This window comes from Rhinoderma darwinii, chromosome 2 (assembly GCF_050947455.1).
Source record: "Rhinoderma darwinii isolate aRhiDar2 chromosome 2, aRhiDar2.hap1, whole genome shotgun sequence".
Classification (NCBI taxonomy): Eukaryota; Metazoa; Chordata; class Amphibia; order Anura; family Rhinodermatidae; genus Rhinoderma; species Rhinoderma darwinii.
In genome coordinates, this window is record NC_134688.1 from 304391300 (window position 1) to 304417847 (window position 26548).

Below are 26548 nucleotides of genomic sequence, written 5' to 3' on the forward strand. Positions count from 1 at the left end.
TTACAAGCCATATTTAGTGGGGAGATTGACCTGCCTAACTTTCATGAGTCCAGGACCATATTGCTTCCCAAACCTGACAGGGATCCAACCCTCCTTTCCTCATATCGCCCGATTTCCCTTTTAAACCAAGACTATAAGCTCCTAACAAAGATTTTGACCGACCGCCTCCAAACCATGTATGGACCGATCATTGCCCCAACCCAACTGGGTTTCTTAAGGAATAGACATTCCACTAAAGGTATCCGTCAGGCTCTAGCATATTTAATTTGTCCCTAGATCCACTTCTCAGTCATCTCCAGTCCCTAGCATGTTTTCAAGGCATACAAATTGGAGATTCTCAAATTAAACTATCGGTATTTGCAGATTATATTTTGTTCTTCATATTTAACCCTGCCTCTACTTCACAACTAATCCTCCAGGATATCTCACTTTATGGCGCCCTGTCAGGTTTCAAGATCAATCTCCAAAAATCAGAAGCCCTAATTCTTAAGGGTCCCTCCAGGCCACTTTGGTCTTCGAAGCATGCATTTAAATGAAACTCTGATTACATTCCCTATTTGGGGGTACGCATCACGAGACAACCATCACGTTTATATCAAAGAAACCTTAATCCCTTTATTGCATGTTTGGAATCCCAACTCATGGCTTGGTGGCACTTTACTCTATCATTTTTAGGTAGGGCTAATCTATTAAAAATGGTTGTCTTCCCTAAATTGTTATACTTACTACAATCCTTGCCTATATACTTGAGACCAGTGGACGTTAGGCGGCTGAATACTCTCTTTCAAGGCTACATTTGGAATCAAGAGACCAAGAGTGAGCCAGTGAGTGTAGCAACATCATGAAAATGGAGGGATTAATTTTCCACAGATTAATTTCTACAATATGGCAGCTCAACTACGAGTGATTGGGGATTGGATAACTGGTAGCTCCTGCTTTACTGATTCTACATTAGACCAACAATTTTCAAAACCCATTTCCTTAACTGGTTCCCGACCGCTGGCTGTGTTTTTACGGTCAGGGTCCTTAAAACCTGAGCCATAGACTTTTACGACTCGGTTTTTAACTTGCTGCCCAAGCGGTCGGGCAGCTGAATGTCGGGTCTCCGGCTGTCAGTGACTGCCGGGTACCCTGAGGAGAGGATAGAAGCCTCTTTCGCTGCTACTGTCTTCTCTGATCTCTTTTACACAGCGCTCAATGAACGCTGTGTATAGGAATAGAGGCAGCGGCCGCGCCGCTGTCTCTATTGCTCCCGGTGTTCATGTGACTGGTCAAATGATCGCCAGGTGCCGTTACTGACAGACTGCTGCTGGGTCTAACTAGATTGGGTCTGTCGAACGCCCTGAAAGACCTGTTAGTTAGCTATCCCTCTTCAGACTCTCTAGATCAGGTTATGGCTTTAGCGGTACGTCTTGACCGACGTCTCAGGGAACGACGACTTGAACGTTTTTGTGCTTTCTCCTCTGGCTCCCCCATGATGGCTCCCGAGGTTCCGTTGCTTCGTTCTTCCACGGAAAACTCGGATGAACCAATGCAACTCGGGGACTCCGTGTCTCCCCAACAACGTAGAGAGCTCCGCAGGAAGAATAGTCTCTGCTTCTACTGTGGGGATGACAAGCATCAAGTGAACAACTGTCCTAGGCGTAAGAAAAAGCAGCCAGAAGAACTTCCGCGCCTAAGTGGCCATCGGGGAGGTCACTTGGGTGCAAAGGTATTTCCCATAAATATGAAACCTAAAAAGATCTTGCTTCCCTTTCAGGTTTTTTTTGAGGGTAGGTCTGCTACCGGCAGTGCCTTCGTGGATTCAGGGTCTTCTGCTAATATTATGTCTGTGGAATTTGCTATGTCTCGAGCTATGCCATTGATTGACTTGCCTAAACCTGTCCCGGTAGTGGGTATCGACTCCACTCCTCTTGCTAATGGTTATTTTACACAGCATACCCCTATTTTTGAACTCATTATTGGCTCCATGCATTTGGAGCAGTGCTCTGTACTGGTGATACAGGGACTATCGTCCGATTTTGGTTTTAGGCCTTCCCTGGTTGCAGATGCATAATCCCATGTTTAACTGGAATACTGGGGATCTTACCAAATGGGGTAATGAATGCATGATGTCATGTTTTTCTGTTAATTTTATTTCTCTCTCTGAGGAGGTGAACACTCTACCTGAGTTTATTCAGGACTTCGCTGATGTTTTTTCTAAAAAGGCCTCCGAAGTGTTACCTCCTCATAGAGAATACGATTGCACAATCGATTTGGTACCAGGAGCTAAGCTCCCTAAGGGTAGGATATTTAATCTCTCTTGTCCCGAACGTGAAGCCATGAGAGAGTATATCCAGGAATGCCTGGCCAAGGGCTACATTCGCCACTCTACTTCTCCGGTAGGTGCTGGCTTCTTCTTCGTAGGGAAGAAGGATGGTGGTCTTAGGCCGTGCATCGATTACCAAAACTTGAATAAGGTCACTGTAAGGAACCAGTATCCCCTTCCTATGATTCCTGATCTCCTCAATCAGGTTCAGGGGGCCAAATGGTTCTCTAAGTTTGATCTTCGGGGGGCTTATAACCTTAACCGCATCAGGAAGGGGGATGAGTGGAAGACTGTGTTTAACACGCCTGAAGGTCATTTCGAATACCTCGTCATGCCCTTTGGGTTGTGTAATGCTCCCGCGGTCTTCCAGAATTTCATAAATGAGATTTTAAGAGACTACCTGGGGGTATTTCTTGTAGTGTACCTTGATGACATACTTGTGTTTTCCAAGGACTGGTCCTCCCACATTGAGCATGTCAGGAAGGTGCTCCAGCCCCTTCAGGAAAACAAACTCTTTGCTAAAACTGAAAAATGTGTGTTTGGGGTGCAGGAGATACCATTTTTGGGTCAAATCCTCACTCCTCATGAATTCCGCATGGACCCTGCCAAGGTTCAGGCTGTTGCTGAATGGGTCCAACCTGCCTCCCTGAAGGCGTTACAGTGCTTCCTGGGGTTTGCTAATTATTACAGGAGATTTATTGCTAACTTCTCGGTCATCGCTAAGCCTCTTACGGAAATTACTCGCAAAGGTGCTGATCTCCTCTACTGGCCTCCGGAGGCAGTCCAGGCTTTTGAGGTCCTTAAGAAGTGCTTTATCTCGGCCCCAGTGCGGATTCACCCTAACCAAATGGAGCTATTCATCGTGGAGGTTGACGCCTCCGAGGTGGGAGTGGGTGCTTATTTGTCCCAGGGTACCAGATCCCTCACCCATGTCCGTCCCTGTGCCTACTTCTCCAGGAAGTTCTCTCCCACTGAGAGTAACTATGACATTGGCAACCGCGAACTCTTAGCCATTAAATGGGCATTTGAAGAGTGGCGCCACTTCCTGGAGGGGGCTAGGCACCAGGTAACGGTCCTTACTGACCACAAGAATCTGGTGTTCCTAGAATCTGCCCGGAGGATAAAGCCGAGACAAGCTCGATGGGCATTGTTTTTTACTAGATTCAACTTTGTGGTCACTTATAGGGCTGGGTCTAAAAATATTAAAGCTGATGCATTGTCGCGTAGTTTCATGGCAAGCCCTCCTTCGGAGGAAGATCCTGCTTGTGTTTTGCCCCCAAGTATAATCATTTCCTCTGTTGACTCTGGCTTAGTTTCCGAAATTGCGGCTGATTAAGGTTCAGCTCCTGGGAACCTTTCTGAGAACAAGCTGTTTGTTCCCCTGCAATTCCGGCTAAGGGTACTCGGGGAAATTCATGACTCTGCAATATCTGGGCATTCAGGCATCCTGGGTTGCCTAAAGACGTTAAGGCCTACGTCGCTGCTTGTGAAATTTGTGCTTGGTCCAAGACTACGAGGTCCCGACCAGCGGGCTTACTACGTTCTTTGCCCATTCCCCAGAGACCTTGGACCCATATCTCCATTGATTTTATCAACGATCTGCCTCCATTTTAAGGCAAGTCGGTGGTGTGGGTTGTAGTAGACCGCTTTAGTAAGATGTGCCACTTTTTGCCCCTCAAGAAACTACCCAATGCTAAGACGTTAGCTACCTTGTTTGTCAAACACATCCTGCGTCTCCATGGGGTTCCTGTCAATATTGTTTCTGAATGAGGGGTACAATTTGTTTCATTGTTTTGGAGAGCTTTCTGTAAAAAGTTGGAGATTGATCTGTCCTTCTCCTCGGCCTTCCATCCTGAAACTAATGGCCAAACCGAGAGGACTAATCAGTCTCTAGACCAATATTTAAGGTGTTTTATCTCTGACTGTCAATATGATTGGGTCTCCTTCATTTCCATCGCCAAATTTTCCCTTAATAACCGGGTCAGTAACTCGTCAGGGGTCTCCCCCTTTTTCTGTAATTTTGTGTTTAATTCACGGTTCTCTTCTGTTTCACCTGGTGGTTCCAACAATCCCGAGGTAGATGTCGTTCATCGGGAACTGTGCACAGTCTGGGCCCAGGTTCAGAAGAACCTAGAGGCGTCCCAGAGCATACAAAAGACTCAGGCAGATAGAAGACGTTCTGCTAACCCCTTGTTTGTGGTCGGATCTGGTGTGGCTGTCTTCAAAAATTTGCACCTTAAAGTTCTGTCCAAAAAGTGTGCTCCCTGGTATATAGGGCCGTACAAGCTCATTGAGGTCCTTAACCCTGTCTCCTTCCGACTGGAGTTACCCCCGTCTTTTCGAATACACGACGTGTTTCATGCCTCCCTCCTGAAACGCTGCTATCTGTCCTTGGCTACCTCGAGGAAACCTCTGCTCCCTGTTCTCACCCCTGAAGGTATAGAATTCGAGGTGGCCAAGATTGTGGACAGCAGGCTGGTCCAAGGCTCCCTCCAGTACCTGGTCCATTGGAGAGGAGGATACGGGCCGGAGGAGAGGACTTGGGTACCCGCCCGGGATGTTCACGCTGGGGTATTGCTCAGGTGGTTCCATCTTCGGTTCCCCAATAAGCCAGGTCCACCTAGAAAGGGTCCAGTGGCCCCTCATAAAAGGGGGGCTACTGTAAAGGATCTGCCAGACACAGCTTCTGTGTCGATGCCCGTGCTTAATCAGTCTGCACCTGCTCCTAGGTCTTATAGAGTGACTCGATCTGCTACCACTAAGGCTAGTAGGTTCTCCCATTCCTGAGCCTACCACAGCCTGGCCAGACGGTTCTATCTCCCGCCCTCGGTCTATTTATACCTTCATTTCCTGCTTGTCTTTGCCTGTGATTCTTTCCTGTTTCCTGGCTCTGCTGCTCCTGCTATTATTATTGACCTTGCTTAATTTTGACCCTGGCTTTACTGACTACGCTCCTGCTCTGCGTTTGGTACCTCGTACACTCCTGGTTTGACTCGGCTCGTTCACTATGCCTTTTGCTCACTGTGTTGCTGTGGGCAACTGCCCCATTTCCCTTAGCTTCAGTGTACCCTTGTCTGTTTGTCTGTCGTGCACATATTGAGCGTAGGGACCGTCGCCCAGTTGTACGCCGTCGCCTAGGACGGGCCGTGCAAGTAGGCAGGGACTAAGTGGCGGGTAGATTAGGGCTCACCTGTCTGTCTCCCTACCCCATCATTACATGTGGTATCTAGGTTACATCAACACTTTCATGACGTATCTTGTGGTTCGCGCTTGGGCATTGGAGATGAAGAATACTGGAAGAAGTCTTCGTGGCGTTCTGGGCCGGATGAAAAAGAGAACGTGAACTAATCCAATCTAAGAAGATGTCACCTGTGAGTCACTGAATTTCACTGCACTGCATTCACTTATATTGTCTGCAGAATGCCTGTGTAGGACTGATATCTGTCACAATATGGTGGGAATATTGGTCTTTGTTTTACTACACACGTTTTTAGTACACAATTAAGTGTTCAAATTATTTCTATATAGTTGAAGGGTAGACCCCCAAGAATTATTTCCTTTGGTGGGTCCAAGGTACCTCAGTCAGACACTGAGTGTAGAGATCCTTGCTGTAAGATATTGTATTTCTGTCTGTAGCCTTAGAGGAGAATTTATTAACCTTGCTAAGCCTCTTATCTGGCATAGAAAAGTCCGGGAAAGTTTTTGGTCAGTTTATGCTGCGCTTGGCACTTTTTGAAAAGCGTGTGGCGCTTTGCAGAAAGGGCAGACAATTTTACTATCATTTACGCCAGTAACGGGCGTAATGTAAAGCAGAAATCAACGCTAGCTCCGAGCTAGTGTACAATTTTACATTGAGTGTGTAACAAAAGGCCTAAGCCAGACCCTGTATCTCCCCCACTAATCAGACTGTCTTGTGCCACAAGACATGTGTTTTGCTCACCCCCCTAAAAAAAAAACAAGAAGATATATATATCTGAGACAGCGTATCTATAAGGGTATATTCACACGCTGTGTTTTCAGGCGTATTTCGGAGGCGTAAACGCCTTCAAATACGCCTGAAAAATCGGTAGCCCAATGCCTACAAACATCTGCCTATTGTATTTTAAAACAGCACGTAAAAAGGAGCATGTCCCTTCTTGATCCGTTTTTGGAGAGGTTTTTCATTGTGTCAATGGAAAAACAGCTACAAAAACATCTAGAAAAAAACACTTTAAAAAACATTTCCAGCTTCAAAAACGGCTGTAAATCAAAGGCTGTGTTCTCTGAAAACAGCTCTGTAATTTTCAGCCATTTTTGACTTTGCGTGTGATCCCTAAGACTGACACCTGATAGCACTGCTACTTGATAGGAGACAGCGGCTCAGCAGACAGTATCACATATAATATGCTTAGATACATCAGCTTAGCAGACAGTATCACACATGCTAGGCCCAATTAAAAGGTTAATTGGGAAAAAATGTCTTATAGTGTTTTTCGATAAAGGTCACTTGAACTGGTATCATTTAAACAGTTAACCGATTAGTGGCACTGTTTACGTGGAATTTACACTGCGGCCTAATGTACCATATAATGTATTAAAAAAACAATGTAAAAAAAAAACTACATTTTGTGGGGTGAATTGAAAAAAAACCTGTAATTCCGCCATTTGTGTTTTGATTTTACAGTGTTAATCGGGCGGCATGAGTTGCATGATAACTTGATTCTGTGGGTCGTTCCGATTATGGCGATACCAAATTTATATAGTTTTATTTTTAACAAAATAATTTGTTTTTGTGACGCTGCATTCGAAGATGAACTGCATAGTTTTTCAATGCAACAGCACTTCATAGGGCAGGAAGGTGCTAAAACCCACTCTATGAATCCCCCCTTCAAGATACATTTCAACTAATCTGGTCCCCATGGCAAAAATATGTGTCTCCATCTGGCACCTCCAGCAGACTCCTTTCAGTCTAGTTTGATTTATTTTACCTAAGAGTTCCTCTTTTTCCCTTTTTTTAATTTCTTCTTTCCCTCTCCCCTTCTTCTCCTTCTCCCCCAACTTTTTTTGAAGTATTTCTAACAGGAGCTGTGCAGGATTAGAAAAATATGGCTGCTTTCTTCCAAAAACAGCACCACACCTATCCACAGGTTGTATCTGGTATTGCAGGTTAGCTCCATTGAAATGAATGATAATGAGCTTTAATACCACACACAACCTATGTACAGGTGTGGCGCTGGTTTTTGGAGAAAGCAGATACGTTATCTCATCCTGGACAACCCTTTGTCATGGATTGTTCTTGTGCGGAGATGCTCCCGGCATTATCCCTTTTCCTTTATGGCCGCTGATATGTTCTATTCAGCTCTATGGCATCTGTACTAAGTACATTGCCAGTCATTAAAGGGTTAACACTTCAGACTACTGTGGGTGATGTCACAATGTATGAGTTGTGCAGTGGTAATAAATTCCTGTAGTAATGATGATGAAGGTGCTGATATAAATACAAATGTTTATGACATAAAGAAGATTCCATATTAGAAGGTTTTACTGCCACATTCAGCGCCATATTGGATGGGACTGAGGACCTTGAGCTTGACTTCCCCACCAATACCGACCAGATGTAATTTGGAGGTTCTAGCAGGGAAACCCTTCACCCCAGATCACTTCTTCATCACAGTGATGCCATCCTCTTCATACGGGTTGTCTGTAATAGAGGGGGGTTTCAAGCAGGAGATCCCCCTCTATTAGCCAGAGCGGAGACAGGTGCTACAAGGAGGCATCTGGAGGACCCGTCTCATCCGTGGATCACCCATTAATTTTAATGGGTGTCCAGGAAGAGAGACATCCGCCTAGCCAACTAGATCAGCATATTTACGTGTTTTATGTCCGTTCGTTCGTTCGTTCGTTCGTTCGTTCGTTGTAATGTCTTTCCTTGAAAATCTGAGAAAATTTACAAATTCTGTTACAAATTATATTTTGGCACCTTCTAAGCCCAGAGGAAGGGCAATCCTCCAGCCGAGGTTTCCCCCACAGGGGGTTTTTCCTTTCCTGCGTGCTGGAGGGTGACTCTTCGTGATTTAGAGGTTTGCCATTTTCGGTATGGTCATATAATATAATAAAAGCTTTGACCATTTAACACCCAATTATCATGTTTTGAGTCTTTATTTAGCATTCTTTGGTTTGGTGATTGGGATTCTGGGTCTATCACATATCACAAAATCATAAGGCCGGATATCTACTTCCCACACTGACATAGAATGGAGACAACAAGCGTTGCTGCACAATTAAGTGTACACATCCTTACATTAAGATATTGTATTACGGTCTGTAGCCTTTGGGGGGAATATATTAACCTTTCTACAACAGTTTACTAGCGTAGAAAATTCACAAAATGTTGAAATTTTTGGGGCAAAAAAATGGGTGGAGCTTAGCAGAAATGGCCAACAATTTTACCATAATTTACGCTAGTAACTGATGTAAATTATAGCAGAAATCTATATGTATAGCGCGCCCCAGATTTATCTCTGAGGGGCGTAACAAGGTAAAGGTCCGTGCCAGACCCATACCTCCCCCCATTTAGACTGTTTGCCCCCCCAAATCAGACAATAAAATACATTTCAAAAATGTACTTACCTCACCACTCTGATTCTCCCTTCCGGATTCCCTCAGGCTCTTACAGCAGGCCGCAGCACGTAGAAAGTACTGATTACAGGCCGCGTTGCAGCTAAAAGATGCGACACATTTATTAAGAGTCGTTCGCCTGTTAATAAATGTGTTGCATCTTACTCCAGCAAACTATTTAATAGGACTGGTGTATGAAACGCCAGTAATAAAGGGGTTTTCCACGTTTTGACAACTAATGACATATCCACTGGATAGGTCATCAGTATATGATCAGTGCGTGCCCGACAAACGGACCTCGCACCAATCTGCCACTCCATCTGCTTCCGGGCACTGGACAACACTGCCGGAAGCAGATGGCTCAGGTCAAAGAATAGAGGCCGAGCTGCAGTTCTGCCGAACGGCCGCTATGCAGTGGTCGGAGCCATCTGCTTCCTGCAATATTGTCCAGTGCCCGGAGGCAGCTGGACTGGCATATTGGTGCGGTGTCTGGGTGTAGTAACGATTGTTTGCCCCCCCCCCCACCATACATTACCGACGATTGCTCTTTGTAACACGATGTATCGTCAATCGGCGCTTGTTTTCATGGTCAGTATCGGGCCGTCTAAAAGGACCTTTACTTCCTCAGACACCACACTCCAGTCTACAGACACCACCGTAACTAGGCATTCGAACCAACCCTCCCACCTTAGCGGGTAAAGATTAACCATCTAAAAGGTTCATATATACACATAAGGGCTAAAGGTGAAAACACAGAGGTGCTCACCATATAACCAGCGTATAACTGTGTCCTCCAACTCAGGAGTGCACGGAGCAGGAGTTGTTCTAGATTCCTTTTTATATTCCAGATACGTTCATACCATTTTAGACAATGAATCTACATATCGCAAACTTGTGGTGAAACAAAGCAGCGCATTTAAAGTATCTTTAAAAAATCTGCTAGAAGCAGGAATTGGATTAGGAGTATTAGCCAAGAAACAGGCAGAATACTTAATGATGGAATTCCTTATTGTTCCCATATTCCATGGGATGCCAAAAATCCATAACTTTGCATGGTCTTGGGTTATCTGTGACATAGTTGGCTAGTACCCCTGCAAACCAGCCTGCTGGTACTACTGTCAGGGGCCTGGCAACAAAAGTAAATTAAAGTGGGCAGCCGCCGCTCATCAAGGTTATGATCAGCGGTAATTGGTTTGTAGAAAGGAATGGGACCCATGTAGGGGCCAGAAGCAGCGGCCTGCTCTGCAACTTGGTGAGTGACTGTATTTTAAAGCAGTAGATTCAGTTTAATTATTTTTTTTATGTTGCCCCTTCTCTCCCACCTTCCCACCGGTCTCCCTCCCCTTCCCCTCCCCAGATGCCAATGTGTAGTTTTCATTAGTACTATCTTGGAGTACATAGGACTTATAAATGAACTTTTATTTCATTTTTTATGGGGGAGAATGGGAGAAAAGAGAATTTTGCCGTTGTTTTTGCGTTCTTTTTTGGACACCATTCATCCGGTGGTTTAATTAATGTGTTCATTTTATTGTTCAAGTTGTTACGATCGCGGGGATAACATATATCTGCATGTGTTATTTGTTTTGACACTTTTACTAAATAAAACCACTTTTTGTCCATAATTTATTTTTATTTTTTTCACAAACTTTATTTAGCTGATTTACATTTTTTTTTTTAGTCCCACCAGGGGATTTCACTATGCGATCTGCTGATCGCATATATAATGCTTTGGTATACTATTAGGTCATGCCTCCGGCATGGCCTAACAGGCATTTGCTGAAGGCAGACCTGGGGGTCTTTGTTAGGCCCCCGGCTGCCATGGAAACCCGATGGCGACACACGATTTCTTTGCGGGGGCACCGATGGGGTGACAGAGGGAGCTCCCTCCCTCTGTCAAACATATTCGATGTCGCTGTCACTATTGACAGCGACATTTAATGGGTTAAACTGCCGGAATTGGAGCGCGCTTAGATTCCGGCAGTTGCAGCAGGAGCCAGGCTGTGTATAACAGCCGTGCTCCTGCCGCTGATCGCGTGTGTACAGTGTCAGTACCCGTGCGATCACAGGACGGATATATCCGTCGTCCTGCACGAACTAGCCGCTGCAGAGGATGGATATATCCGTCCTTCGGCGTTAAGAAGGGCATCAAAACAAAGGACACAAGAATCCATCTTGTTTAATAATAAATACTGAAGCACGAGAGGTCAATTACCAGTTTCTTTAACGGCATAGAGCCAAAAGTTTGGAGAAATATCAAAAAATTATTCAGAAAAACGATCCCATGTTACATCCGGATCCAGTCGTGACACAAATTGTGGGTAAAGGCTGCCCTTGGGTCACCTAGAGGATGAGATCTCTTAGTTACATGTTGTCACCAAGTCTTTTCTACAGTGTCACTAACAACAAAACATGACTTTCCCAAAAAGTTTTTTATTTTTTAAAAAGTACTTACGATATTGATGCGTTTATAAAAATGATACTAAGCATCATGTAATTTATGCCATTAAATGCAAACAATGTGATCGCGTGTGTGTACGGATGTAGCCATCTTTATCTTGACTCGGATAACTTGCTGCAGCGTGATATCACACAAAAAAAGTAGTTAAAAAGTCATTGAAAAAACACTGCCACTGTGTATTTAATGCGTTGAAAGTCAAGATAAAGCCGGCTACATCTGTAGGGCGCACGATTAGAAAGTTCAAAACGCGCATTGTAGAACACATTTCAGATACAAAAACAAAAAAGACACTAATGCCTCTCTGGTGCAGAAAAACACTTCTTAGAAACACATGGTAAAGGATCTGCCAGGTACTACGTCTGTGTATACTCCCGGGATTAATCAGTCAACACCTGAGGCCAGACATCTTAGACTGACACCGGCTCCCACCAACCAGGGTGGCAGGCTCAGGAGTGGGAGAGCCTATCGCGGCCTAGTCAGTCGGAGTTAGCTCCGCCCCCTGTCCATTTATACCTGCCGTGTTCTCTTCCTCAGTGCTTGTTATTCTTCTTGGATTCCTGGCCCCACTGCTGCCTTGCTCCAGCCTGCTTCTGCCGTGCTTCTGCCTTGCTTCAGTTCCGTTTATCCTGCTTCGCTTTGCCCCTGGCTTGCTTCCTGCTCCGTGCTCTCGTTGGTATACTCCACTTCATCCTGATCCTGACTGACTCATTCACCGCTCCGTTTCCTCGCGGCGTTCCGTGGGCTACTGCCCCTTCCCTTGCGTGTTCCCTGTTTGTACTCCCTTGCACTTAGACAGCGTAGGGACCGCCGCCAAGTTGTACCCCGTCGCCTAGGGCGGGTCGTTGCAAGTAGGCAGGGACAGGGCGGTGGGTAGATTAGGGCTCACTTGTTCCCTTCACCTCCTTCCTGCCATTACATAATAACAAGCCCATACCTAGTCTACCATTTCTCCTACGCTGACGCTATCATGGACCCCCTTGAGACCCTGACCCAGCAGATGCAAGGGCCTCTCCCTACAGGTCCAGGCCCTGGCTCAGAGGGTCAACCAGGGTGACGCTGCCTTAGTAGTACCCCTCACCTCACCTCTAGAACCCGACCTCAAGTTACCTGACCGGTTCTCAGGGGACCGTAAGACTTTTCTCTCCTTCCGGGAGAGTTGCAGACTTTATTTCCGCCTAAAACCTCACTCCTCAGGTTCCGAGAACCAGCGGGTGGGTATCATTATATCCCGACTCCAGGAAGGGCCCCAAGAGTGGGCCTTCTCCTTGGCTCCTGACGCCCCTGAACTTTCCTCCGTTGATCGTTTTTTCTCTGCCCTCGGACTCATTTACGACGAGACTGACAGGACTGCCTTAGCCTAGAGTCACCTCGTGACCTTACGTCATCGTACTAAACCTGTTGAGGAATACTGTTCTGATTTTAGAAAGTAGTGCGTAGCTTCTCGGTGGAACGACCCGGCCCTAAGAAGCCAGTTTAGGTTAGGATTATCTGACGCCCTGAAGGATCTGCTGGTTAGCTACCCCTCTTCTGACTCCCTAGACCAGGTTATGGCCCTAGCAGTACGACTTGACCGACGTCTCAGGGAACGTCAGCTTGAACGTTTCAATGTGTTCCCCTCTGACTTCCCTGCGATTCCCCCCGAGGTCCCGTCTCCTCGCTCTTCCACGGAGGACTCGGAGGTACCTATGCAACTCTGGGCCTCCATGTCCCCTCGACAACGTAGAGATTTTCGCAGGAAGAATGGTCTCTGCTTCTATTGTGGGGACGACAAGCATCTACTGAACACCTGTCCCAGGCGCAAGAATAAACAGCCGGAAAACTTCTGCGCCTAAGTGATCATCGGGGAGGTCACTTGGGCGCACAGGTATTTCCCGTTAATATGAAACGCAATAAAATTTTGCTTCCCTTTCAGGTCTCGTTTGCTGGCCGGTCTGCCACTGGCAGTGCCTTCGTGGATTCTGGCTCATCTGCTAATATCATGTCTGTGGAATTTGCTATGTCTCTAAAAATGCCTTTTATTGATTTGCCTTATCCTATCCCGGTAGTGGGTATCGACTCCACTCCTCTTGCTAATGGTTATTTTACTCAGCATACTCCTGTTTTTGAACTCCTTGTTGGCTCCATGCATTTGGAGCAGTGCTCTGTACTGGTGATGCAGGGATTATCGTCCGATCTGGTATTAGGTCTTCCCTGGTTGCAGCTGCATAATCCCACGTTTGATTGGAATACTGGGGATCTCACCAAATGGGGTAGTGAATGCCTGATGTGATGTCTTTCGGTTAACTCTATTTCTCCCCGGGAGGAGGTAAACACGCTTCCTGAGTTTGTTCAGGACTTCGCTGATGTGTTTTCTAAGGAGGCCTCCGAGGTGTTGCCCCCTCATAGAGATTACAATTGCGCCATCGATTTGGTGCCTGGTGCCAAGCTTCCTAAGGGTAGGATATTTAATCTTTCATGTCCTGAACATGAAACTATGAGGGAGTACACTACCGTTCAAAAGTTTGGGGCCACCCAGACAATTTTGTGTTTTCCATGAAAACTCACACTTATATTTATCAAATGAGTTGCAAAATGACTAGAAAATATAGTCAAGACATTGACAAGGTTAGAAATAATGATTTTTATTTGAAATAATCATTTTCTCCTTCAAACTTTGCTTTCGTCAAAGAATGCTTCATTTGCAGCAATTACAGCATTGCAGACCTTTGGCATTCTAGCTGTTAATTTGCTGAGGTAATCGGGAGAAATTTAAACCCATGCTTCCAGAAGCCCCTCCCACAAGTTGGATTGGCTTGATGGGCACTTCTTGCGTACCATACGGTCAAACTGCTCCCACAACAGCTCTATGGGGTTGAGATCTGGTGACTGCGCTGGCCACTCCATTACAGATAGCGTACCAGCTGCCTGCTTCTTCCCTAAATAGTTCTTGCATAATTTGGAGGTGTGCTTTGGGTCATTGTCCTGTTGTGGGATGAAATTGGCTCCAATCAAGCGCTGTCCACAGGGTATGGCATGGCGTTGCAAAATGGAGTGATAGCCTTCCTTATTCAAAATCCCCTTTACCTTGTACAAATCTCCCACTTTACCAGCACCAAAGCAACCCTAGACCATCACATTACCTCCACCATGCTTGACAGATGGCGTCAGGCACTCTTCCAGCATCTTTTCAGTTGTTCTGCGTCTCACAAATGTTCATCTGTGTGATCCAAACACCTCAAACTTCGATTAGTCTGTCCATAACACTTTTTTCCAATCTTCCTCTGTCCAATGTCTGTGTGCTTTTGCCCATATTAATCTTTTCCTTTTATTAGCCAGTCTCAGATATGGCTTTTTCTTTGCTACTCTGCCCTGAAGGCCAGCATACTGGAGTCGCCTCTTCACTGTAGACGTTGACACTGGCGTTTTGCGGGTACTATTTAATGAAGCTGCCAGTTGAGGACCTGTGAGGCGTCTATTTCTCAAACTAGAGACTCTAATGTACTTGTCTTGTTGCTCAGTTGTGCAGCGGGGCCTCCCACTTCTCTTTCTACTCTGGTTAGAGCCTGTGTGTGCTGTCCTCTGAAGGGAGTAGTACACACCGTTGTAGGAAATCTTCAGTTTCTTGGCAATTTCTCACATGGAATAGCCTTCATTTCTAAGAACAAGAATAGACTGTCGAGTTTCACATGAAAGCTCTCTTTTTCTAGCCATTTTGAGAGTTTAATCGAACCCACAAATGTAATGCTCCATATTCTCAACTAGCTCAAAGGAAGGTCAGTTTTATAGCTCCTCTAAACAGCAAAACTATTTACAGCGGTGCTAACATAATTGCACAAGGGTTTTCAAGTGTTTTCTAATCATCCATTAGCCTTCTAACACAGTTAGCAAACACAATGTACCATTAGAACACTGGAGTGATGGTTGCTGGAAATGGGCCTCTATACACCTAGGTAGATATTGCATTAAAAACCAGACGTTTGCAGCTAGAATAGTCATTTAGCACATTAACAATGTATAGAGTGTATTTCTGATTAATTTAATGTTATCTTCATTGAAAAAAACTCTGCTTTTCTTGCAAAAATAAGGAAATATCTAAGTGACCCTAAACTTTTGAACGGTAGTGTATATCCAAGAATGCCTGGCCAAGGGTTTCATTCGCCCCTCGACTTCTCCTGTAGGTGCTGGCTTCTTCTTCGTGGGGAAGAAGGATGGTGGTCTTAGGCCGTGCATTGATTATCGGAACCTGAATAAGGTCACCGTAAGGAACCAGTATCCCCTTCCTTTAATTCCGGATCTTTTTAATCAGGTTCAGGGGGCCCAATGGTTTTCTAAGTTCGATCTACGGGGGGCATATAACCTTATCCGCATCAAAGAGGGGGATGAGTGGAAAACTGCGTTCAACACACCCGAAGGTCATTTCGAATACCTGGTCATGCCCTTTGGGTTGTGTAATGCCCCTGCCGTCTTCCAGAATTTTATTAATGAAATTCTGAGAGATTACCTGGGTAATTTTCTTGTAGTGTACCTTGATGACATACTGGTGTTTTCCAAGGACTGGTCCTCCCACGTGGAGCATGTCAGGAAGGTCCTCCAGGTCCTCCGGGAAAATAATCTGTTTGCGAAGACCGAAAAATGTGTGTTTGGGGTACAGGAGATACCATTTTTAGGTCAAATCCTCCTCATGAATTCCGCATGGACCCTGCCAATGTTCAGGCTGTGGAGGAATGGGTCCAACCTGCCTCCCTGAAGGCGCTACAGTGTTTTTTGGGGTTCGCTAACTATTACAGGAGATTTATTGCCAACTTCTCGGTCGTCGCTAAGCCTCTTACGGACCTTACTCGCAAGGGTGCTGATGTCCTCCATTGGCCCCCTGAGGCCGTCCAGGCTTTTGAGACCCTCAAGAAGTGCTTTATCTCGGCCCCCGTGCTGGTTCAGCCCAACCAAAGGGAGCCATTTATTGTGGAGGTTGACGCATCCGAGGTGGGAGTGGGGGCCGTCTTGTCCCAGGGTACCAGCTCCCTCACCCATCTCCGCCCTTGTGCTTACTTCTCTAGGAAGTTTTCGCCCACGGAGAGTAACTATGATATTGGCAACCGCGAACTTTTAGCCATTAAATGGGCTTTTGAAGAGTGGCGTCACTTCCTGGAGGGGGCCAGACACCAGGTAACGGTCCTTACTGACCACAAGAATCTGGTTTTCCTAGAATCTGCCCGGAGGCTTAATCCTAGATAAGCTCGTTGGGCACTATTCTTTACCAGATTTAATTTCTTGGTTACCTATAGGGCTGGGTCCAAAAATATTAAGGCTGATGCACTGTCACGTAGTTTCATGGCCAATCCTCCTTCTGAGAAGGATCCTGCTTGTATTTTACCCCCTGGTATAATCGTTTCTGCCACCGATTCTGATTTAGCTTCTGACATCGCGGCTGATCAAGGTTCAGCTCCCGGGAACCTCCCTGGGGACAAACTGTTTGTCCCCCTGCAATACCGGCTAAGGGTACTCAGGGAAAACCATGACTCTGCACTATCTGGTCATCCTGGCATCTTGGGTACCAAACACCTCATTACCAGAAACTATTGGTGGCCTGGGTTGCCTAAAGACGTTAGGGCTTACGTCGCCCCTTGTGAGGTTTGTGCTAGGTCCAAGACCCCTAGGTCCCGACCTGCGGGCTTACTACGTTCCTTGCCCATTCCCCAGAGACCTTGGACCCATATCTCCATTGATTTTATCACCGATTTGCCTCCATCTCAGGGCAAGTCGGTGGTGTGGGTGGTAGTAGACCGCTTCAGCATGATGTGCCACTTTGTGCCCCTTAAGAAACTACCTAACGCCAAGACGTTAGCTTCTTTGTTTGTTAAACACATTCTGCGTCTCCATGGGGCCCCAGTCAATATCGTTTCTGACAGAGGGGTACAATTTGTTTCCTTATTTTGGAGAGCTTTTTGTAAAAAGTTGGAGATTGATCTGTCCTTCTCCTCCGCCTTCCATCCCGAAACTAATGGCCAAACGGAAAGGACTAACCAATCCCTGGAACAATATTTAAGGTGTTTCATCTCTGACTGTCAATTTGATTGGGTCTCATTCCTTCCCCTCGCCGAATTTTCCCTGAATAACCGGGTCAGCAACTCGTCAGGGGTCTCCCCGTTTTTCTGTAATTTCGGGTTTAACCCAAGGTTCTCCTCCGTTTCTCCTGGTTGTTCCAATAATCCCGAGGTAGAGGACGTTCATCGGGAACTGTGCACAGTCTGGGCCCAGGTTCAAAAGAACCTAGAGGCGTCCCAGAACGTACAAAAGATTCAGGCTGATAGAAGACGTTCTGCTAACCCCCGGTTTGTCGTCGGGGATCTGGTCTGGTTGTCGTCCAGGAACTTGCGCCTTAAGGTCCCGTCCAGGAAGTTTGCTCCCCGATTTATTGGACCTTATAAGATCATTGAAGTCCTCAACCATGTATCCTTCCGTCTGGAGCTGCCCCCATCCTTTCGCATACATGACGTCTTCCATGCCTCCCTCCTTAAACGCTGCTCCCCGTCCTGGTCCCCCTCGAGGAAACCTCCTGTTCCCGTTCTCACCCCTGAGGGGGTGGAATTCGAGGTAGCCAAGATTATGGACAGTAGGATGATACAGGGCTCCCTCCAGTACCTGGTCCATTGGAGAGGATACGGGCCGGAGGAGAGGACTTGGGTACCTGCTCGTGATGTTCACGCTGGGGTATTGATCAGGAGGTTCCACCTTCTCTTCCCCACTAAACCGGGTCCTCTTAGTAAGGGTCCGGTGGCCCCTCATAAAAGTGGGAGTACTGTAAAGGATCTGCCAGGCACTACGTTTGTGTATACTCCCGGGATTAATCAGTCAACACCTGAGGCCAGACCTCTTAGACTGACACCGGCTCCCACTAACCAGGGTGGCAGGCTCAGGAGTGGGAGAGCCTATCGCGGCCTGGTCAGTCGGAGTTAGCGCCGCCCCCTGTCCATTTATACCTGCCGTGTTCTCTTCCTCAGTGCTTGTTATTCTTCTTGGATTCCTGGCCCCACTGCTGCCTTGCTCCAGTCTGCTTCTGCCGTGCTTCTGCCTTGCTTCAGTTCCGCTTATCCTGCTTCGCTTTGCCCCTGGCTTGCTTCCTGCTCCGTGCTCTCGTTGGTATACTCCACTACATCCTGATCCTGACTGACTCATTCACCGCTCCGTTTCCTCGCGGCGTTCCGTGGGCTACTGCCCCTTCCCTTGCGTGTTCCCTGTTTGTTCTCCCTTGCACTTAGACAGCGTAGGGACCGCCGCCAAGTTGTACCCCGTCGCCTAGGGTGGTTCGTTGCAAGTATGCAGGGACAGGGCGGTGGGTAGATTAGGTCTCACTTGTTCCCTTCACCTCCTTCCTGCCATTACACACATAATGGTAATTTTTAAAGCTTATGGGGAAATGTATTAACCTTTCTACGCCAGTTTTCTAAAAGGGGGTTTCCCAAAAGGGGGCAGGGTGACAGCAGCTCAACAAATTTATAATAATTTACACCTGGCGTAAACTATAGTGGAAAAATTCACCTGCTAATAATTGACAAAAATGTCACTATGTGGAGCGTAGCAAGGTAGAGGCCCATGCCAGGCTCCTCTCCATCCCCTCTATCGGACAATTAAATAAAAAATGAATGCTCACCTCACCACTCCTCTTCTCCCCTTCTGGTCCCCTCATGTTCTCTCCGCAGGATGTGGCTCATACAATGCACTGATAACGTTGAGTGCTGTGTCGCATATAAAGGACCTGACGCTGCTCGGTGTCAGTGCATTGTATGGGCAGCAGGGAGCCTTAGGGGATCAAGGGGGAAGAAGAGAAGCGAAGATAAGATTATACTTATTTTTTATTTTACATTATGTCCGATGGGTAGGGGGAATGGATGGAGCATGGTCATGGTCACTGCATAACTATTGTGGCGCACGAACGGCCGAAAGATGTGACATTTAATAAATGTAATAGCTCCAACTTTCTTTATATTAAGACTGGCATATGAAATTCCATCTTAATAAATTCCCCCCAATGTTTTTATGGCCTTGAACAAGTGAAGAAACCAAAGATGGGTAGATATTTGAGAAGACACTTCCTGAATAGGGAGGCGTTCTGCAGCTTCATACAAGATTCCCGAAGGGTCTTAACCCATTAGTGACCGACCCATCGTGTTTCTACGTCGGTCACTAACGGGCTTTATTCCGATGCCATAGACTTTTTACGTTGCGGCATCGGAATAAAATAGCGCCGCCGGGGGGAGGTTTAGCTCCCAGCTCTCAGCTGCCGGAGGTAGCTGAGGGCTTGGAGCAGTGACTGAGGACCGCTGTTTGCGGTCCCCATACCGGCGATCGCCGGTATTCAACGAATACCGGCGACCGCCGTTACAATAAATGTGCCTCAGCAAATTATGATTTTATCTCCTCTCACCATGTATGGTGAGAGGAGATAAAAAAACTGCTGCTTAGGCCCCCTGCTGCCTCAGATCGTGTCCCCCGTTGTCCCCCCGTGCCCCCCCCCGTCCCTAACTGCCGGGAAAAAAAAGAAAATGGCGCACGCATGCGCTGTGTCTCTAAGGCAGCTATTTTGCCTGTAAATAGAAACTGATCAGGGACCCTGATAATTGGTCCCTGATCATATGGTCACTGTGATATACCTATCGCAGTGACCATAGTCCCATATTTACACAATACAGCACAAGATTTGTGCTCTTTCCCTCCCTCCTCTCACTGTAGTTGATCTGTGAGAGGAGAGACAGAAATACTATAGAAATACACCACATACTTACTCGCCAGTGTTCCGATATTGTCCGTAATCACCCCAGATTACACGCAATCACGGCAGATTACCCGTAATCACGCCAGATTTACCCGTAATTACTTGTTATCTCCGTAATTCTTTTTTTTTTCCGCTGAATTAGTTTTAGTTGCTGTAATTAACTGCGGTTTACCGTATTTTTTTATTTTTTTACGTTAGTGTTGTGTCTATATTATATTAAAAAAAAAAATCCCCAAAAAATTAAAAATACAAAAAAAAAAAAAATTTACTTGTTAGTTTAGTGTTAGAAAATAATGAACCGCAGAATGTTCTCTGCAGAGCAGGCATATGCCATGCTATGCTCTAGCGGTTCCGGCAGTGATACGGACACTGCGTTAGAAGCAGAACTTGGCTCAGAAAGCGACACAAGTTCTGCTTCTGCCACTGGACCCCCCAGCCCTATGGTGGTGGACGCAGCGGTCACCGGTGAAGCGTCAGGAGCCGGGCCTAGTACTGCAGTAGCTCCCGCAATGTGGGATCCTGCAGTTTCTTTCTCCCCCAAATTCCGCAATTTACAGCGACTCCAGGCATCAACTCTGATGTCACAAATTTTACCCCCTATAATTTGTTTAATTTGTTTATAGGCGATCAGGTCCTGGAACTAATCGTCCAGCAGACGAATTTATATGCCAGGCAATTTGTCACCCAAAATCCCAGTTCTTACTATTCCAGAGGATGGATCCCCACAACCGTCTGTGAAATGAAAAATTTTTGGGGAATTGCCCTAAATATGGGGATAGTAAAAAAACCTTCTATCCGCTCTTACTGGGCTACTAGCGCTATCCATAGCACCCCTGTATTTGCTGCGGTCATGACCCGAATGCGCTATGAGACGCTAATGCGCTTCATGCACTTCTCGGACAACTCCCAAATCCCCCCAAGAAGTGACCCAGGCCATGATCGCCTCAACAAGTTGAGACCCCTCATCTCCCTCCTGAGTCTTTTCTAAATTTGTACACCCCAGGCCAAAAAATAGCGGTAGACGAGTCCCTTATGGCCTTCAAGGGCCGTCTATCGTTTCGCCAATATATCCCCTCCAAAAGAGCCCGATACGGAGTGAAACTCAATAAGGTGTGCGAGAGCACAACGGGCTACACCTGTGGCTTTTTCATTTGAGGGCAGGGACCGCCACCTTAATCCCCCAGGATGCCCAGAGGATATTGGCATTAGTGGGAAAATTGTCAGGGAACTCATGGTGCCATTCCTACAGAAAGGGTACCATGTGTACACCGACAATTACTACACCAGTGTCCCCCTGTATAAGTCCCTCCATGCTGCGAATACAGGGGCCTGTGGGACGGTACGAAAAAATAGTCTGCTTCCCTCAACAGCGGGTGTCCAGGCGACTAGTAAGGGGTGCGTCACTCTCATTCACCAGTGACCAGTTGCTCGCAATAAAATGGAGTGACAAAAAGGACGTGTACATGCTCTCCACCGTGCACGAGGACACCACAGTGGCAGTGAGAGAGAGAGGGGCGCTGCCTCTGATAAGAGGAAACCAGTCTGCGTGGTGGACTATAACAAGTTCATGGGGGGAGTCGATCTATCTGACCAGGTCCTACAACCGTACCTGGTCAAGCGCAAAACTAGGGCCTGATATAAAAAGGTAGCGATCTACCTTATTCAGATGGCCACTTACAACAGCTATGTGCTGTACAAGACCCAGGGAACGCTCAGTTTCCTCCAGTATCAGGAGAAAATTATAGAGCACCTCCTGTTTGACTCCCCCGCACCTGGAGACTCCTTTGAGTCAGAGAATGTCAAAAGGCTCACTGAGCGCCACTTCCTTCACCCTGTCCCTGCCACTGAGAGTAAGGAATACCCCCAAAGGAGATGCTGGGTGTGCAGTAAACACGGAAGGAGGAGGGATACCCGGTTTTACTGCCCCATGTGCCCTTCAAATCCAGGCCTGTTCAACTACCCCTGTTTTGAGACCTACCACACCGTTTCTAATTATTAATTTTATCTATAATTTAGGGAACACCAAAAAGGGTGGGGGGGGGGATTCTTTTTAGGGAGTCAATTTCATTTATTCATATTTTATTTTTCGTTTCTGAGCTTTCCAAGGGAGGGAGGGATTCTCACGGGGAGGTAGTAAAGTATTTATTTCAGACTGTAAAACTAATTTTCCCCTTTTTTTTTTTTTTTTTTATACATTTCTTGGACAATTAAATCCAGGACTTGATCACTCACAAATGAATACTGTTTATTGTGCAGGAGCCCACATCTGTCTATTCAGAACATGGACCCCACAAGTGTTCTTGAAATAAAAAATAAATGTGGGCATTGCATTTATTAGTAGATAAATCCAACACCTGCGGCCCGTGCCGCCCCTGAATTAGTGGAAGTCGTGCATTTTAGCAATGGTTACAAGAATAAATTGGGGATGTATTTCCTTTTTCTTATGACTATGTCCTGCCAAATACGGCTGTTACATTCCTAATTCTGTACCGTGATACGGGCATGATATTTTATTTTGGAGGATCTCTAATAATCGAGCTGTTCCTTATCAATACACCATTGGCTTTGTTACGGTTCTTCTGGAAATACTGACATAATTTTGGGGATTAGTGATCCTTTACTGTTCCTATAGATGGTTTTGGACACTGTCCCTTTATATATTCTGTAGGTGATTGGTTGTTTTGTGCACATAGCGGTTCCTACCTTGCTGGGCAGGGGCCTGTTATGGTGTACCGCGTCACTTGGCACATTCGTCCCTCATAAGGATTGATGGAGCTAAAGAGACGTTGTACAACCAGTCACTGAAAAAAAAAAAAAAGCTTGTCATGACAGCCCTGCAGGTGTTCTTCTATCTAGTGAACAGACTCGAGTTTGCAACATAGTTGGATACATTTTCCTCCATTTGTTTGAAGATATTGCCCGTCACTCCAGTACAGTTTGATTTTATATTAGGACAGAATTCTGTCCACAATGACATCATAATGGCACCAACTGCTTCTTCAGCAAGACATAGTCATAAGTACAGGCAAATACGTCTATAGCGACATGTATCCGTTATGAATACACTGCTTCACTTCTCTTCTGTATGCCGCACAAATTTATTAATGTGGCATATTTCTAACAAAATAACCTTCTACCACGTCTCCTCTATTTCATGTGGAAACGTAATAAGAGTTTGAAGAAAACATTATATACCCATAGTGTCTGAAATGATACCCATTATTTCCTCCTTTAAAAAATTTTTGGTCCTCTTGCCCACTACACCACTAGATGAATACCTTTAGGGGTTTAGTCTTTAAAATGGGGTTATTTCTGCGTGGTTTTTTTTTTTTGTTCAGGCAGCTCAATGCCTCTAAATGCATGATATGGGGCCTAGAATTTATTCAATTGTGCCCTGAAAGCCAAAGGGTGCTCCCTCTCTTTTTAGCCCAGCCACACGTCTAATAAGCAGATTGGGGCAACAATGAGAGTATTTTTGAAAACAGGAGAAACCCGGTGATTGATTTTGGGGTGTGTTTCTTTATTTTCATGTTCGCTTTACAAAGAAATCGGTCTTCAAACTGATACTTTTATGAAAAAAGTGAAGTTTAATTTTTTTTCACCTGCTATGCATTAAATTTATTAAAAAACTGTGCGGTCAAAATACTTACTATACCCCTAGATAAATACCTTAAGTGGTCTAGTTTTCTAAATGTGGTCGTTTATGGGGAGTTTCTATCGTTCTGGCAGCTCAAAACCTCTCCAAATGCACATTGGGGCCTAAAACATTTTCAAGCAAAATAGGAGTCCTGAAAGCCTCCGGGTGCTCCCTTTCTTTCGGGCCCTGCTGTGTGTCCAGGCAACACATTAGGGTCACAATGGGGGCATTTTTGAAAACAGGAGAAACAGGGTGATAGATTTTGGCGTGTGTTTCTTCATTTTTATATTCGCTTTTCACAGAAATCGGTCTTCAAAGTGATACTTTTATGAAAAAAGTGATTTTTTTTTATTTTTTTTCACCTGATATGCATTCAATTTAGCAAAAAACTGTGGGGTCAAAATACTCACTACACCCCTAGATAAATACCTTAAAGGCATGGTGTTGCCAGAAAAACATGTTTGTTTTTTTTTTAATTAAACATTTAGTGTGTGGGTGATTAAACATTGTTCAAATTTTTTTTATTTTTTTCACGAGTCAGGAAATATTATAAATTATTTCTAATTTATAATACTACCCATTTTTGGTCACTAGATGGAGCTATTTCCCAAAATTGCAGCATTGCAACATTGGGTTAAAAGCCCTCGCTCTAGTGAGCTCTCAGCATCCCCCCCTCCTTTATCCTGGCTAGTGCCGGGATAAACGAGGGGTTTGAACGGTGTAACCTCCTACACTGTGTCGCCATTTTTTGAGCTAACACACAGCGTAGTAGGTTTACATACAGTAGTAAACACACACAAACACGAACATACATTGAAATCAATTACCTGCTCCTGCCGCCGCGGCTCCCTCCGGCCCGTCCGCTCCGTTTGCTGCCGCTGGTCCAAGTGCACAAATCCGGAAGCCGCGACCGGAAGTAGTAATATTACTGTCCGGCCGCGACTTCCGGTCCACAGGAAAATGGCGCCGGACGGCGCCAATTTCGAATTGGACTGTGTGGGAGCGGCGCATGCGCAGTTCCCACACAGACGCCGTACACTGAAGTCAATGGGACGGGAGCCGTTCGCAGTCCCTATGGGACTGTGGCTGCCGTATTCCATGTCTGTATGTGTCGTTAATCGACACACACAGAAATGGAACAAAAAATGGCAGCCCCCATAGGGAAGAAAAAGTGTAAAAATAAGAAAAAGTAAAATACAAACACACAAATGAATATAAACGTTTTTAATAAAGCACTAACATCTTTAACATATAAAAAAATAATTTGTGATGACACTGTTCCTTTAAGGGGTCTAGTTTTCTAAATAGGGTCGTTTATGGGGAGTTTCTATCGTACTGGTAGTTCAAAACCTCTCCAAATAAACAGTGGGGCCTAAAACATTTTCAAGCAAAATATGAGACCTGAAAGTCTCCGGGTGTTCCCTTCCTTTTGGGCCCTGCCGTGTGTCCAGGCAATGCATTAGGGTCACAATGTGGGCATTTTTGAAAACAGGAGAAACAGGGTGATAGATTTTGGGGTGTGTTTCTTCATTCTCATGGTCGCTTTACAAAGAAATCGGTCTTCAAAGTGATACTTTTATGAAAAAAGTGAGATTATATTTTTTTACGCCTGCCTTGCGTGAATTCTTACAAAAAAAACTGTGGGGTCAAAATACTTACAACACCCCTTAATAAATACCTTAAGGGGTGTAGTTTTCAAAATGGGGTCACTTGTGGGGGTTTCCACCATTCTGACACCTATGAGCCTCTGAAAACCTGGCTTGGTGCAGGAAAACCAAATGTACTTCAAAATGTATAAAATTATGACTAAACTTGTAAGTCTTCTAAATTGCTCAAAAAGTAATTTTTTTTTTCAAAAGTGTTGCCAAAATAGAGTAAAGAGATGGAAATATATATTTAATAAAAAAATTGTACTGTATGTATGTACATATGTGACATATTGCTGTTAAAAATAGGGAAAAATGGTAATTTTTACAAAATTTCTTCATTTTTTCTATTTTTTTATTAATTTCCGTAAATCGTATCAGTCTACTTTTACCACTAAAATAAAGTACAACATGTGACAATGTCAGAATTACTTGGATATTCAAAACTTTCGCTGTTATTCTCTGATAAAGTCACACATACCAGATTTAACAAATCTGGCTTGGTCATTAAGGCCCAAACAGGCCCGGTCATTAAGGGGTTAATTGGAGGAATGATCTATTATATGTTTACTTAAGTGGAATAACACTTAATACACAATGTATACATCAACGACATAGCATAAGTCATTTTCCTCTCATAATATGCAGTTTGACGACTTTAAGATGGCGATTTGTTTTTAAAATATTGCATATTTAAATATGGTGCTAAACTCCTCTTAAAGAAAGATTCAGCTTCTCCCCTACTTGAGTAGCTGTGCAGCACCTGCACGAACTTGAGAATTTGCCCCTCTGGTCATGTGATCACAGGTCCTGCACACAACACAACAGCACTACACAAACTATCTATACAGTTTGGTCACTAGATGGCAGCAAAGCACTAAAATTATATACACATACATGTTTACATAGGCAGCATACATGTTTACATAAACGGCATACATGTTTACATAGGCGGCATACATGTTTACATAGGCGGCGCGCTTGGTGTTAAATTTGTAAATAAAAACACATCAAAAGAAACATGAACACATCAACTATCAATTTGTAATCCATGCCCACCTGCGGCTGCTGCTACGCATATCCTCACCATTATGGTTGGACAGTCTGAAGGTGACAGTGGAATGGAATTTTTTTCAGACACTTCTACACTGGT